Raw genomic sequence first — 14,103 nt, 5'->3', positions numbered from 1 at the left:
TTACATTGCCCCTTTCAGGGAGTGATCATTTGGTCATTGATTAATTTGTTATAATTGGTATTCAAAGAGTATAAAACACCGGTGTTGTGGCTTGTTGTGCTGGTAGAAGCCTTACATGTATCATGACTCACTTTGTGAATAACTTGAAATCGGAGTAATGATTGACTCCTGGTCTCCTCCTTTGCCAACTGACTGTAAGAAGTTTAGCAAAGGCTGTGATGTAGACAGAGAATGGGAAAGTAAGTGGTGAATGCTTATACCATCTGGATTTCACAAATTAGCAATAGGGTGTGGAACAAAGGGTACTAGAAGGTGGATTATGGATGAAAATATTAAGATCTCTCATCATATAAGGCTAATAGCGAGGTTGGTAGACTATGATATTTGAAGAAGCATTCACTGACCTTGATTTTCTTTTTGTGATGTGATTGACTTTTTGTTGCATCTAGATCTTTAAGGTTTGATTCCTGGGATTGGCCTGTACAGTGTCTGCTTTCTGAGATGTCTCTGGAGGGTGTACTTTTGTCATGTGTGGATACAGGCCATTTCTCTCCAATTCCATCTGCACTACTCTGGTCTCCAGTGGAACATTGTAAAACCTTGGAGCCCACACTCTTTGTTTTTGTGCCAGCTCAGAGTGATTTGCTACATTTTTGCTCCCAGCTACCTTAAACCTCCTCTTTAAAAGTTGCAGGCTGGCTTAAAGATGTCCAGGCTATCTGTAATTGATGACAGTTACTCACATTATTGACCCCCAAAAAATGCATCAGCCCATGCTGGCTGGATGTTGAATTTACTGGATTAGGCAGATAGCACAGTGATTAGCACTGCTGCCTCACACTGCCAGAGACCCAGGTTCAAATCCTGCCTCAGGCAACTGTCTGTGTGGAGTTTGCACATTCTCCCCGTGTCTGTGTGGGTTTCCTCCCACAGTCTAAAGATGTATAGGTTAGGTGAATTGGCCATGCTAAATTGCCCGTAGTGTTAGATGAAGTGGTAATGGGTCTGGGTGGGTTGCTCTTCGGAGGGTCAGTGTGGACTTGTTGGGCCGAAGGGCCTGTTTCCACACTGTAAGTAATCTAATCTACCCAGCATGCAGCTGGCATGCTTTCTCCATTGCAATCAACAAGTGAGGATCAATTTTACAGTTTCAGAGGCTAAGAAATTTAGTCCCCTAAGTATTTGACATAACAAAGAAAACTATGCACGTGGATTTGGAAGGATAATGATAGCCCATTTGTGATCAGAGTGATTGGAAACTCAGAATGCTAGTTGATGTTACTTAATGCAGTTAGTACCTGAAAGGGTTAACTGAAGTCTGCCCATCAGGATAAAAAGGACTGTTCCTGGGCGGAGCCTACCTTACATCTAGTCTAAGGATTCACAAAGCTATTGTATGATTGCCATGGACAAAGGGGGAATTGATGTGAATTTAAATTATGATTGTTTTTCCCCTCCTTGTGGCCAATGCTCACTTAATGTTCGCTTTTCTCCTTTTTACTCCCATCACTTCCTAAATTAGGATTAAGGGTGTTCCCAAACATTGCTTTTTAGATGCCAATTTTTCATATAAACTCATAACAAAATCCTTGTGATAAAATTAAAGACAGGATTTATTAACACAACATTGAGTAAATGGGGAAATTGCTTTACGACTCCTTTCTCTCACAAGCACTCAGGAGATTCAGGAGAACAAGACAGGAGGGGAGATAAGTTATAAATGACAGACTTTGGTAAATTCATAGGTATTTGCTTATTTAAATTACAACTTTCAACAAGTCAGCATTCAATAATAGTTTCTTTGATGAATTGTTGTTGTTTTTCGCTTTTTTCACAGGCAAAGTCAGCAATTTGGACACCAAGATGGAGGATCCAAGGCAACTTGTCAGCCTACAATCTCTCCCTCTCGCGGTCAAACTGCAATTGTCTTAGAATCGCAGAATTGTCTGTTGAAGCAACTCAGTCAATTTTCAATCATGTGACAGGCAGTTCAGGTGACAATGGCCCATCTCAGTGAACCAATTAGAAGGCTATCAAGCAAACAGTGCAACTTTACCTCACACATGGAAGGTTTCCTTGTGAGATGACTTTCTATCTTGTCTCTAGGCCCTTTGTATCAGCTTTAGCAGGAATGTTTGTACAATGCATGGTGTCCAGACACTCCTGGAAATAGTGTCATATGATTGGCCTTTGCAATTTTGAGTTCAGCAAGATTGAACATGTTTAAAAGAAACAGAATTCAAAATATAGCACTGAGAGTTTTCTTTGGAGCTTTTCTTCATGCTCTCTATGACATAACTCAGATATAATATGTCTAGCTGCTAATTACTGTTGTAATACCACATTATATTCAAAAAGACCAGGTCTTATGGTGGATGGACTCAACCATAATCAATGCCAGATGAAGGAAGATTGAGTGAAGCCATCATAAGTAAGAAATAGTAGCTGAAGGTTGGCTTTAGAGTATTGGTTCCTTAATGGTAAGGTCCTAGGAAGTGCTGCTGAACAAAAAGACCTTGGATTGCAGGTTCATAGCTCCTTGAAAGTGGAGTCATAGATAGATAGAATAGTGAAGAAGGTGTTTGGTATGCTTTCCCTTATTGGTCAGAGTATTGAGTAGAGGAGTTGGGAGGTCATGTTGCGGCTGTACAGGACATTTTAAGCCACTCTTGGAATATTACATGTAATTCTGGTCACCTTCCTATCAGAAAGATGTTGTGAAACTTCAAAGGCTTCAGAAATGATTTACAAGGATATTGCCAGGGTTGGAGGATTTGAGCTGCATCCAAGGAGCTTTGAAATCGACGTTTTGCCCGAAATGTCGATTTCGAAGCTCCTTGGATGCTGGCTGAACTGCTGTGCTCTTCCAGCACCACTAATCCAGAATCTGGTTTCCAGCATCTGCAGTCATTGTTTTTACCTTGGACGATTTGAGCTACAGGGAGAGGTTGAATAGTCTAGGGCTGTTTCGCTGCAGCGTCGGAGGCTGAGGGGTGACCTTATAGAGGTTTATAAAATCATGATGAGCATGGATAGGGTAAATAGACAAAGTCTTTTCCCTGGGGTGGGGGAGTCCAGACTAGAGGGCATAGGTTTAGGGTGAGAGGGGAAAGACATAAAAGAGACCTAAGGGGCAACTTTTTCACTCAGAGGGTGGTACGTGTATGGAATGAACTGCTAGAGGAAATGGTGGAGGTTAGTACAATTGCAACATTTAAAAGGCACCTGGATGGGTATATGAATAGGAAGGGTTTGAAAGGATATGAGCCAGGTGCAGGCAGGTGGGACTGGATTGGTTTAGGATATCTGGTCGGCTTGGACAAGTTGGACCGAATGGTCTGTTTCCATGCTGTACATCTCTATGACTCTAAATCAAGATTGCAGCAATCAGTTTGTGCAGAAATGAGGATTGTACATGGTTAGTTGGCGCTTATGAGACCGCAGCTCTTAAAGACAGTTGTTTGCCAATAAAGGGGATCTTTTGAAAATGCCTCAGTTTTCTTAGTACTGATTTCAAAGATAATTTCCTGTGCAAATAAGCTTAGATATATGACATCTAAAATTGAAGATTTGTGTTGATAAATTTTAATCTAGACTATCCATTTCCCCCAGTGTTTTTATGTCCAAGTTTTGCTAAAGTACACTAAGGTTTGTGCTTTTTTTTTCTTTGGATAAACCACAGGAAAGCAACTCAAAAACAGAATATTTAAGATAACATATAATTGTCTATCACTTGGTAGGGGGAGGAAAAAGGCCATCAATTTTTTAAATACAGAAGAATCATTGAGTTCCTGTTGAAGTGGGAGATGGCATGGGGCAGGATCACACTAGGCACATGGAAACACAAGATGGCTGCTGAGCCATAAGTTGGCCATTTGACACACAAGGTGGCCACCAGACCACAACATGGAGAAAGACAGCAGAGCAAACATAGATACTGCCTGGGGCCACCAGGATGCCAGCACAGTGAACTCACAACATAGTCAATAGTTTAAGGTGGCGGGGAGAGAGAATACACATGAGTAGCGTATACTGTCCACCAAAGTGTCTGGGTCCAGCCAACACCTTTGATAGAAATGCTAACAACTTGCTATGGACTCAATGCAGAGTGCTAATAGCCAGGGCTGCAGTAATCATCCTTCTCAGGAAGAGCAATTAGTGCCCATTACTACAGCAATGGACTTCCACGCAGATTTTGAGGTTGACAATGTCTGCGCTGAAACTGACAATGACCGCACTGAAATTAACAAAGGCTGCACTGGAACTGACAATGACTGCACCTAAACTATCAGTGATTCTGCAATGTTTACAATAATGGTGGCTCAGTGGTTAGCACTGCTGCCTCACAGTGCCAGGGACCCGGGTTCAATTCCCGTCTCGGGCAACTGTCTGTGTGGAGTTTGCACATTCTCCCCGTGTCTGTGTGGGTTTTCTCCGGGTGCACCGGTTTCCTCCCACAGTCCAAAGATGTGCAGGTTAGGTGAATTGGCCATGCTAAATTGCCCGTAGTGTTAGATGCATTAGTCAGGGGTGAATGTAGGGAAATGGGTCCAGGTGGGTTGCTCTTCAGAGGGTCGGTATGGACTTGTTGAGCTGAAGGGCATGTTTCCATACTGTAGAGAATGTAATCTAATCTAATCAGAAAACAAACTGTGTTACAAAGACAATAACCTCATCACTGACTTATTCTGTTACAAAATGTATAAAAGTATGTTGAATGTGCTCCAGGTTGAAAGAAGACTCGCAGCTGACCACTGTGCTTTTGGTAGCTCTCTCTCTTTCTCTCTCCCTGGAACTCAGGTATTTCCTTGAACAATAAAATCTGTCGTTGAACCCCGACTCTGACTCCGGGTCTGGTGAATTTCACCAAAACACTATGGATTAATTTCAGAATGATTAACGACTAAGGTCACTTACATTTAACCCCTTGTTCTTCAGCCTATCAGATATTGGATGTGAATGCATGGATGTATTCCAGGGTGCTCTTCAGTGACAGAGCCTTTGTTCAATGTTGTATGGAGAATCAAATGCAAAAGCAGCAAAATAATGAAAATTATTTTTCATTTTGTATCCTCCTGAGGACTAAAGCTACCAATCTCAACAGAAAGAAATCCATTACTTATTCCTAGAAGCAATATTTTGGTAGCAATCATATTATCAATAAGGTTCCATTAGTGAATGGTTTCACTGAGGTAGCTTATATGTCAGATATAACTAGTGTTACATTCTAGTGATTTCCCCATAGAGAAACTGTAAATCAAATTTGCTAAATGACCTCCAAGGAAGATATTACTGATAAGATTCTCGTCATTTTTGACTTTATCATAAATCACAAACAATGCAAATTAAACATAAATTAATAAATGGCTGTAATTAAAGAGATAAACTTAAGTAGTCAATGCAACAGAGAAATATCTTACACAATCACAAACACCCAATCACTCTCCACACAAAGATAGCACTACCCAGCTCCAAGTTCCACAGTACACTATTCTTTATTCACCCCACATAAGTCAGTGGTCCTATCTGGAAACAGCTTTCACCTTCTAGTTTCAAAAGTATGATTATCAGTAGCGAGACACACTTTGACAAACCCTCTCTCTGTCATGTCACAACAGTGTGATGATGTGGTTTTCTACATTTCTTGTCAAAGAACCAATAACACCTCAGTTCACACTCCACCTGATGAAGGAACAGCGCTCCGAAAGCTTGTGATTTCAAATAAATCTGTTGGACTATAACCTGGTGTCATGTGACTTCTGACCTTGTCCACCCCAATTCATAGTCTGACCACTCCTGGAAAAAATCACATCAGTGTCTGCAAGCCATTAATATTGCTTTCCAGGATTTAGATCTTTTCGACCAGTTTGCACAGTATCTCTAAATACCTCTGCCTTTCTTTCAACATAAAACCACAATCTCTTCCTGAGAGTGATTTGCTGCTTCTCCTCACAAGATTTGGTGGAGTTCTTCCTTCAGACTGTTTCCTGTTTGTGTAGAGAACTGTGAGCTTCATTCTCTCATTGCCCAGCTTGTAGCTCTCATATCTGTATCTTTCCTTTTATTTGTCTGCCGGGCAGATGGTTTCTTTGTGAACTACCTTTCTGCCAGAACTACTTCTGGGTCAGGAGATGCCAAGTCACAATGACTGGTATTTCTTCTGAGCCAAGAAAGCAACAATTTATTCTTTTACAATTGTGAATTCTTCAAAATCTTTTTCAAACCATTTTGAAAGAGTTGCAGATTCCAGCGATATTTTAATAGACCAGTGAGTTTCCCTCTAAGCCACATATAATCCTGACTTTGAATCATATCATCATTCCCTTCACAGTCATTGGCTCGAAAGTCCAAAGCATCCTTCTGGACATGAATATTATGACGTCCTTCTGAGATACCTTCTCCCCATTCTCAACTTTCTCCAGTTCTCCGTCTGGCAATTTGTACTCTTCCCGTCATCTCTGCTCATTCTATTATGTTGTCGGCTGAGGTGGATAGAAAGTACGGTACGAGGATAAAGTGGTTTGAGCAGTTTATTATGAGTCAGAACAAAGACTGACATAAGACACACCAAAATTAAGTATAAACATGCAATTCACCAACTATTTCCATTAATTTTAATAGCAGGGCAGTGGCCTGTAGAAATTAATTAGCAACTAATCTGAGGGTTGTTGGTCATTGATTTAAAAAATATGATTGGGGCAGAGTTTGGGTGTTATGGGAATATGTTCATAGCCAGGTCTGCAAGATTATAATAGTGTTTGAACTTGAGTGTTGAGGTCAAAAATGCCACTGTGAGTGACAAATCAATGTTAGATATTGACTGATACACAATGTATCTACCTAACAACACTGGAACATGATAACACGACTAAAATGTACTCCAGATGGGGCCCAATATGTTGCTTCTGCCAAAGTTAGGCTTGCATAGCACAGACACCATTTTGGACGTAAAACAGCACCAAGGGCCAAATGTAATGGATCACATTCCAGAAAACAAAAATACATCACCTTCTTTAGGCTTTTTTAATGTAATTCTATAACCCTACTTTGGAGAGCAAAGATTGAAAACTACTGTAATGTATTCAGTTCAGAATTCAATTATGAACTGAAGCAGTGTTTCATGTGTGAATAACATCTTGTTGATAAAGAGATCTACTTTGTTTAACCACTTATTGACTGCTTTAAATCCCTCCAACGTCTCCACCTCTTGGAAAAGAGTGAAGTGCGACAGAATGTGGAATTGGTTGTTAGGTCTCAGTTCGTGTTGGCTGGCTGTTAGCAAATGTGTGAAACCAGCCTGAGGGCAACTGTGCCACTGACATGTCCCCCTCTTAGCTTCCAGTTGTTTATTATCTGTTGCTAATGTTGCAGAGATGCCTTTCCATAAGTTGAACAAGACATTTCCTGCTCAACAATTAATTAGTTGCTGCCCCTTAATGTTTATAACCCTACCAGCTACTTCTAAATGTATCACTTCTTAAAGGAATTTTGTGAGGCACTATCTGCTCTATCTGAAAACACTGGGTTGGTTCAAAATCACCTATTCATACAGTAATGTGAAAAATACTTTAGAGGTGGCAGGCCAAAGCAACATGTGTCTTCAATATATTCAGCAGAGTGGGTAGATCTGTATTGAATTTAAAATTGTTTCTCGATGCCGATAGACTTCATGCACTTCCCACATTCTTGGCACTTTTGGACAAGCTAATATATTTGATGTCAATGAACCACTTTAGCTGTATGAGAACCACAAATCACTGTATTTAAATGCAGTCTCGAATTTTAAAAAGTGTGAATTGAAAGAAGACAATGTTAAAGCCATTTCAGAAAATGAAAATATACTGACATACTTTTTCAATGACCCATGTGATATCCCTGTAATTTTAGGTTGAGTAAAATAGAAGTTGATTCTTTGTTATTTTTCTGTGTTTTATATCTTGAAGTACATGAGCAAATCTTCGAGAAATAGGACTCTGCCTTTCTTTATTTTCCATGAGAATCATTGATAAAGTTTGTGTTGCTAAGTTAAAAATTTAAGTGAGCAATTTATTGGTATGTTTTCCTGTCTTACCTTTAGGATTTACATTCTGATATCCCCATTCCTTACCTGAGTGATGTAAAGGGAACCAAATTTCCCCTCACTCCAGCTTGATTTCTATCTAAGGTGCTCTGGCAAGTGTAATAACATTGATCATCCAGTTGTTGCCTTACTCATTGATTTCTCTCGTTCCTTTATTACCTGTTAGACCAAATGACATAGCTCTTTATAAACTGCTTTACCTGAGTACTCGATTGGACTTTGTCCTAAAAATCATATCATAAAGTTAATGAAAATCTTGTGAAGGTCTCCAGTGGAATATTTTAAGCATGGCAAATTTATAACAACATAGAAACGATTGCAAAAAGTTTGATAAACTTAATTAGTTTCTTTTCTTTTCAAAATACCTGAAAATAACCCTTACTGGCTAAGCCTGACAAACTCAGTAGCTTTTGAAGAACTATCATAGAGTTGACTGACTTGCAGACGTTTCTTCCTTTTACATAAACAGCATTTCTGGCTGTTCCCTAAAAAAAAGATTTTTTGGCAACCTTTCAGGAAGCTCTGCTTGAAGTCATGTATGGAAATCTGGGCAATTTACTCCGATTTCTTGGTTCAAAACAAGCCCATTTCATCCTGCTCTTCCTGTGCTTCTCCTAAGCCTTTTTATTTAAGACCAGGTCCCGAGTCTATGTATCAATAATTCTCAAAATACCTGAAAATCTACAGAGCTATTTTAGTCGGTTGAAGCAGTAAAGCTACAAGCAAAATTATATACTTACCACTCGCTATGAAACTTGAGCAAAGAATATAAAACTTTTCCACTGTGAAGAAAGCATTTGAGCAGCTGCACATTTAAAACCCAATAAGGTAAGTGTTCTACAATGTATCGGAGAATACGTTTGCTTGGATCATTTCTTTTTCCCTGACGGAATTTTTCAGGCATAGCATCATGCATACAAACAGGTCTGAGGAAGACAGATGAAAAATGATTAGAATTGCAGATTATCTAGAATGAGCATCACAGACAGTGGATGCCTGTGCGTTGAAAGCAATTTTGATTCTTTAAGCTGTCATTGCTACAGTACATAATGTACTGATCACTAGTTGAACAAGCAGCTTTCAGTTATTTCGTTTTTGCAGTTTCACTTTCCTCCAATGGAAAAGTAATGTTACTGAAATCTGGAAGAGAACTTGAAGGCGTTAGAGAGCTTCTGTGTATGGAAATGGATCAATGACATTGGAATCATTAAGAAACATCTGATGCAAGTGATTGCTTTATTTTGCAAGATAAGTTTCTGAAAATAATTTTATCCTTACTGCTATTTTAATTTGATCACAGCCAAAAACACACATTACAGCATGTTGAAGAACTAACTTTTATGTTGTTAAATATAAAGATACTTTTTTTTATTTTAAAAAGCATACAGATTGCAAATGCTTTCCTATGAATTAAATTGAAACAACAGTTTCAAAATGAAAATTCTAGTTTACACTTAAGCTGGAGGAAAGACTTAGTGCATGTATTGTCATAATATTAGTTTCCTTGTAGTCTTCTGCTGAACTTATGCTATTGATAGACTTCAAATTGACAACGTTGTTGCATTTGTGATAAATTCAAATAAACGGCATTGAAACAAAAGGGAAAAAACACACTGATTTTGTTGTCCTCATGCTCATTGGACACAGTCTGCTTTGTTTTTGGAAAAATAGAGTAAGTTATGTACAGCCTCACATCAGTTATTTATATCAGAATAGATTACACAAAGTCTTTTCTCATTAGTCATATTTTGCACACTTCATCTATTGTAGCTGTTGGGGCACTGGTTAGATCATTGGGTTGGCAAAAATAATGTTCACAGCAGCTGTTTCATCTTCCTCCCAACTCTATTACAGACAGATCTTAAATAATGTCTTGAATTCTTATCTTGTACAAAGGCAATTAGTTTGAGACAATAGGAGCTGTGTGGCACAAGTAACATAATTAAATATTTGTGGGTTAATAACAATATGCACAGAAAACAAAGATTGAAAAGAACTGAAGTGTTGACTGATTTAAATCATCACGTTAGTTTTTGTGAAGGCATGGTGTCTTGCTGCTTTAACATTGAAAATACTTGAAGTCATCCATTTACAACTCATGGTGTTTTCAAGGGTTACTATTAATCTAAAAACTGTATATAATGTGAATGAGACCAATTTTCTTTTGGTAAGGGCTTTATTGTTGGCCTATTTAACATGTTAGTGTCTTGTTAGATTGGCAAATCTCAAACTGTTTTTAAATTAAATACATGAGGATGTATAGTATCACCACCTTCTTAGAAAAAGACTTGCTCCTAATCACTCAGCATATCCTGTCAGTAAAGTGATGTATGTCAATATTGATGAACAGTTTTGGAACACACAACTGTATACAATCATGTACCCAACTGGTATGTTTGATATAGATGCAGTCAACATGTTTCTACTTGTGGGCAACTTGTGTGGCGTGAAGTAACCACTAATGTATATTCAGTAGGAAGTTTGGGAGAAGCTTCTTTACCTAGAGAAATGTTACAATGTGGACTTTGTTGTAATAGGGAGTAGTTGAAGTGAGCAGCATAAATGCAGTGAAGGGGAAATTAGATGGAGAAACGGGCAGAAGCCAGGGTTGGTAGGGATACAAAAGGAGATGAGAGTTGAGGAGTGTGTGAAGCATTGACACTAGTGCAGACTAGTAGGGCTAAATGGACAGGTTCCCAGTTGAAAATACCTTACTGTACATTGTGTTCTGGAATAAGCCATGCCTTTCAGAGTTGACACAGCTAGTTAAGGACACATACGCACAAATCACAGCACAGATACTGATCATTCAGCCCAACCAGTCAATTAAGAACAGGAGAAAATGAATCAGTGGTAAAGAGTTCAAAGCATAGTACTTGCATAACTTATTTCTGATAGTTTTACCAAAAAACCCTTTTCGCTACATGCCTTTAGCATAATTTGTGCAAAATGTATTGTGTAACCCTCATCTATATACACTTCAGACATCTTTTTTTTGTTATTTTCTTTCACACTCTGGGAATTCTTTCCCAATTCATGATGTTATTAAATAAATTTCAGATGCTATGTCCCTAGATTCCTAGCTGTCTTGAACTAGAATTTGTTTAATGTATTTTTTAATCCGTTTTGATTGAATCAATAAATCACCTATATTCAAGGTGGTGTTAATGTTGCTTCAATCATTTTAAAAAATCCTATTTGGAATATGGCCAAACTACCTAATCCCCCCGTGCCAAATCCCTGTAGTTAATTCCTGCAAATTGGGTAGAATAAGCAAATCGCCTTTTTCCGAGCTAAGATGACTGCGTTAGAAATCAACACAATTTATCTAATTTTTATGTCAAGCCAAATTAACTTAATTTATAAATAAGTTGATCTAAAATTTTGAAATGATTTTATTATCAAAAGACCATCAGAACAGCGCTTCTAGCAGAGAAATGTCTGTGTTTTAATTATGACTTGCAAATGCAAATGAGGTCATATTAGGATAATTCATCAATATAATTCATCAATATAATTATCCTAAATAGTGTGACAAGCACATTTCAAAGTTTGGAAACTATAATACAGTATTTGTTTCTGTACGTCATGAAGTCTTTTATCTAATTAACCTGCTGTCCACAAGCAAACTCATTAGGATTTAAATGATTAATGATGATCATCTCAAAAACATAATGTGAATTGTCCAAGTGTCATGGAATAGGACAGAGCGTTTTGGAACTAAAATAAATACATGCCCCACGGTGCAGCAAGACTAAATTCCTCAAATCTTGGGTGACCAGTTTTAGCAAGGTCACTGAGACAAGTGGAGAGCAGAGTTTCAGATACTTCTACATGGGAGGAAAGGAAGATGAAACATTAAAAGAGTTGGATGTAGAAGGGTTAAGGCAGAGGTCATGTAGTTTCTATTCTGCATCTCTCATGCTTAATGTGTAGGAAAAGGCCAATTTGAGTGAGAAATAAATGAAACTATGAAATGCCATCAGTAATAACCTAACTGTCATTGAACAATCTCTGCAAAGTACAACTGAAGGAAAGAACTTCCGAACAAAATGAAAAGGATGGATCCTTTGCAAACATCTTTGGCCAGAAATGCCAATTGAATGATTCATTTTGACCTCTTCCAGAGGTACCCCAGAAGGACATTTTCAGTCAATTTGATTCAATCCATGAGAAGTTGAGAAATGGCTAATTACAATCAATACAGGAAAGGCTATGGGCCCTGACAAATTCCTGGCTGTGGGACTGAAGAGTTGTGCTCCAGAATGAGCTAACAGGCCTGCTTCAGCTGCAGCTACAATATTGTCATCTATTTGTCAAAGTGGAAGATTACCCATTTATATTATAAGCAGGATTATTGCATTATTAGACTCTTTTCAATCATTGGCAAAAGGATGATTGATACCACAGACACTGCTGTCCAGTCAAACCTATTGGGGGCATCTTGCCTTTGGAAGAGTCCAGTTTTAAGGACTCCATGTTCTGTATATCTCCTGTGTTCAATTTTGCCTAGTAGTTAGTCTGCTGTCACTTTGCAAGCTTCACACAGTAAAATCTGTTACCTTGCTGTAATATCTACTTTACAATTTATAATACGTTTGACTGTTTTAAATAACTTAACCCACATTCAGTCCATGTGAATGTTTGATTATTAGACTATTATCAATTATATGACATGGTGAACAATAATGGAAAACATTGGGCTGATCAGGCCTATCGTGAACAAGAAAGTTAGTCTACAAATGAAATATAGCCTTAAAATGAAAGAAAGTGTATGGGATAGCCATCACTGAATTTGTATTTTAAAGGGTCAAACATCTTGAAGACACAACATAGTGGTGAGCAGAAAATTCCTCTCAAGAGGTTAATTTAACTCAATTAAGAAAGCTTAGTGACAAAGGTGTGTGCTGTATCACTAGCAAGCAAAGGAAGGTCAAAGGCATGTAGTTAAAATGTCCTCAATTCTCCTTAGTTTAAATTAGGACACAGCAGACCTCTTAACAGAATTTAAAATGTTGACAATGGTATGTTTTTAGATCTATGAGTGTCCAATGCAAAAAAATCAAGCTGTTAAGATTTGCTTAGGAGCAAAGATCTACTGACTCTCAACACATCAGGATTATCAACCAAAGAGCTAAAAGATCCCCACAATATATGAACGATATGAGAAGAAACAATTCAGGATTAGATTAGACTTCCTTATACATTAACTAAAATTCATGTTGTTTAGACAAAATCCGTGGATGATTTTCTGAGTGGATAGCAAGAGCTCATGATGTGAACACCAAAACATAGTAAGATATGTGGAAGGTATGGGCTTCTACATGCACCAAGAAAATGCCCAGTTTTCAACACAAGGCACATGTCAGAAAAGACCATTGGTAGAGGCAGTGTGCTAGAGCAAAGCCTAATAAAGGTACAAAAAGCTGTGCGTGGCTAAGGCAGACCATGCACATGCAGTATATTCAAGCAATAATAAAGACAGTCTGGTATCCTGCCAAAGGTAGATATGTGAAGTGATTGACAAATCAGCATCTGACATTGTACATGATGAGACAGGGAATGGTGCACCCATGTTTCACGGTAAATCTCCGGAAAAACATCAATGGCATCACAAGGTCCAAAAAGTTTGCAAAAATTCAAATTGTCCATCTTTTAAAAATGGGCAACTGTTCATTATAGGCTAAGATTGATGACCGGGACAAGCACCAATATGGTAAATTAAAAAATCAAATAGCCACAGACATGGGAAACAAGGATGAAACCATTGAACATAAAGCTTTAATTGTACAATGGTTCACCAATTCCATGTTCAGGGTCAATAGTGCTGAGTGTAAGTACATTCAATCCACCCGAACATTGCAGATTTCTACATCAGACACTGCTGGACTAGCAACTTCAGGTCTACTCGCATAGTGTGACCTCTTACTGCTCACAATCCATAGAAACGGTCAAACATGAGAGATACACCAGAAACTGCAGCAAACTATTCAAGAAATACTTGCAGAATTAAATGTTGAAGA

General features: G+C 38.3%; 1 protein-coding gene across 2 annotated transcripts in view; it reads left to right on the top strand.

The window, feature by feature from the left end:
* The first annotated feature begins 8,657 nt into the window (after positions 1-8,657).
* Positions 8,658-14,103, top strand: part of LOC122563725 (angiopoietin-2) — a 243,994-nt gene continuing 238,548 nt past the window's right edge. Inside the window, exon 1 of one of the 2 annotated variants that reach the window (XM_043717869.2) lies at positions 8,658-8,908. The gene's annotated coding sequence lies outside the window, so the exon portion shown is untranslated. The remainder of the gene's footprint in view (positions 8,909-14,103) is intronic. The other variant, XM_043717870.2, reaches the window with a different exon arrangement.

The sequence above is a fragment of the Chiloscyllium plagiosum genome, unplaced genomic scaffold (genome assembly GCF_037043375.1).
Source record: "Chiloscyllium plagiosum isolate Xiang-an unplaced genomic scaffold, Cpla_swu_hap1 HiC_scaffold_30, whole genome shotgun sequence".
NCBI classification, from domain to species: Eukaryota; Metazoa; Chordata; class Chondrichthyes; order Orectolobiformes; family Hemiscylliidae; genus Chiloscyllium; species Chiloscyllium plagiosum.
The sequence above is the reverse complement of the archived record's forward strand: the minus strand, read 5'-3'. Positions and strand labels throughout refer to the sequence as shown.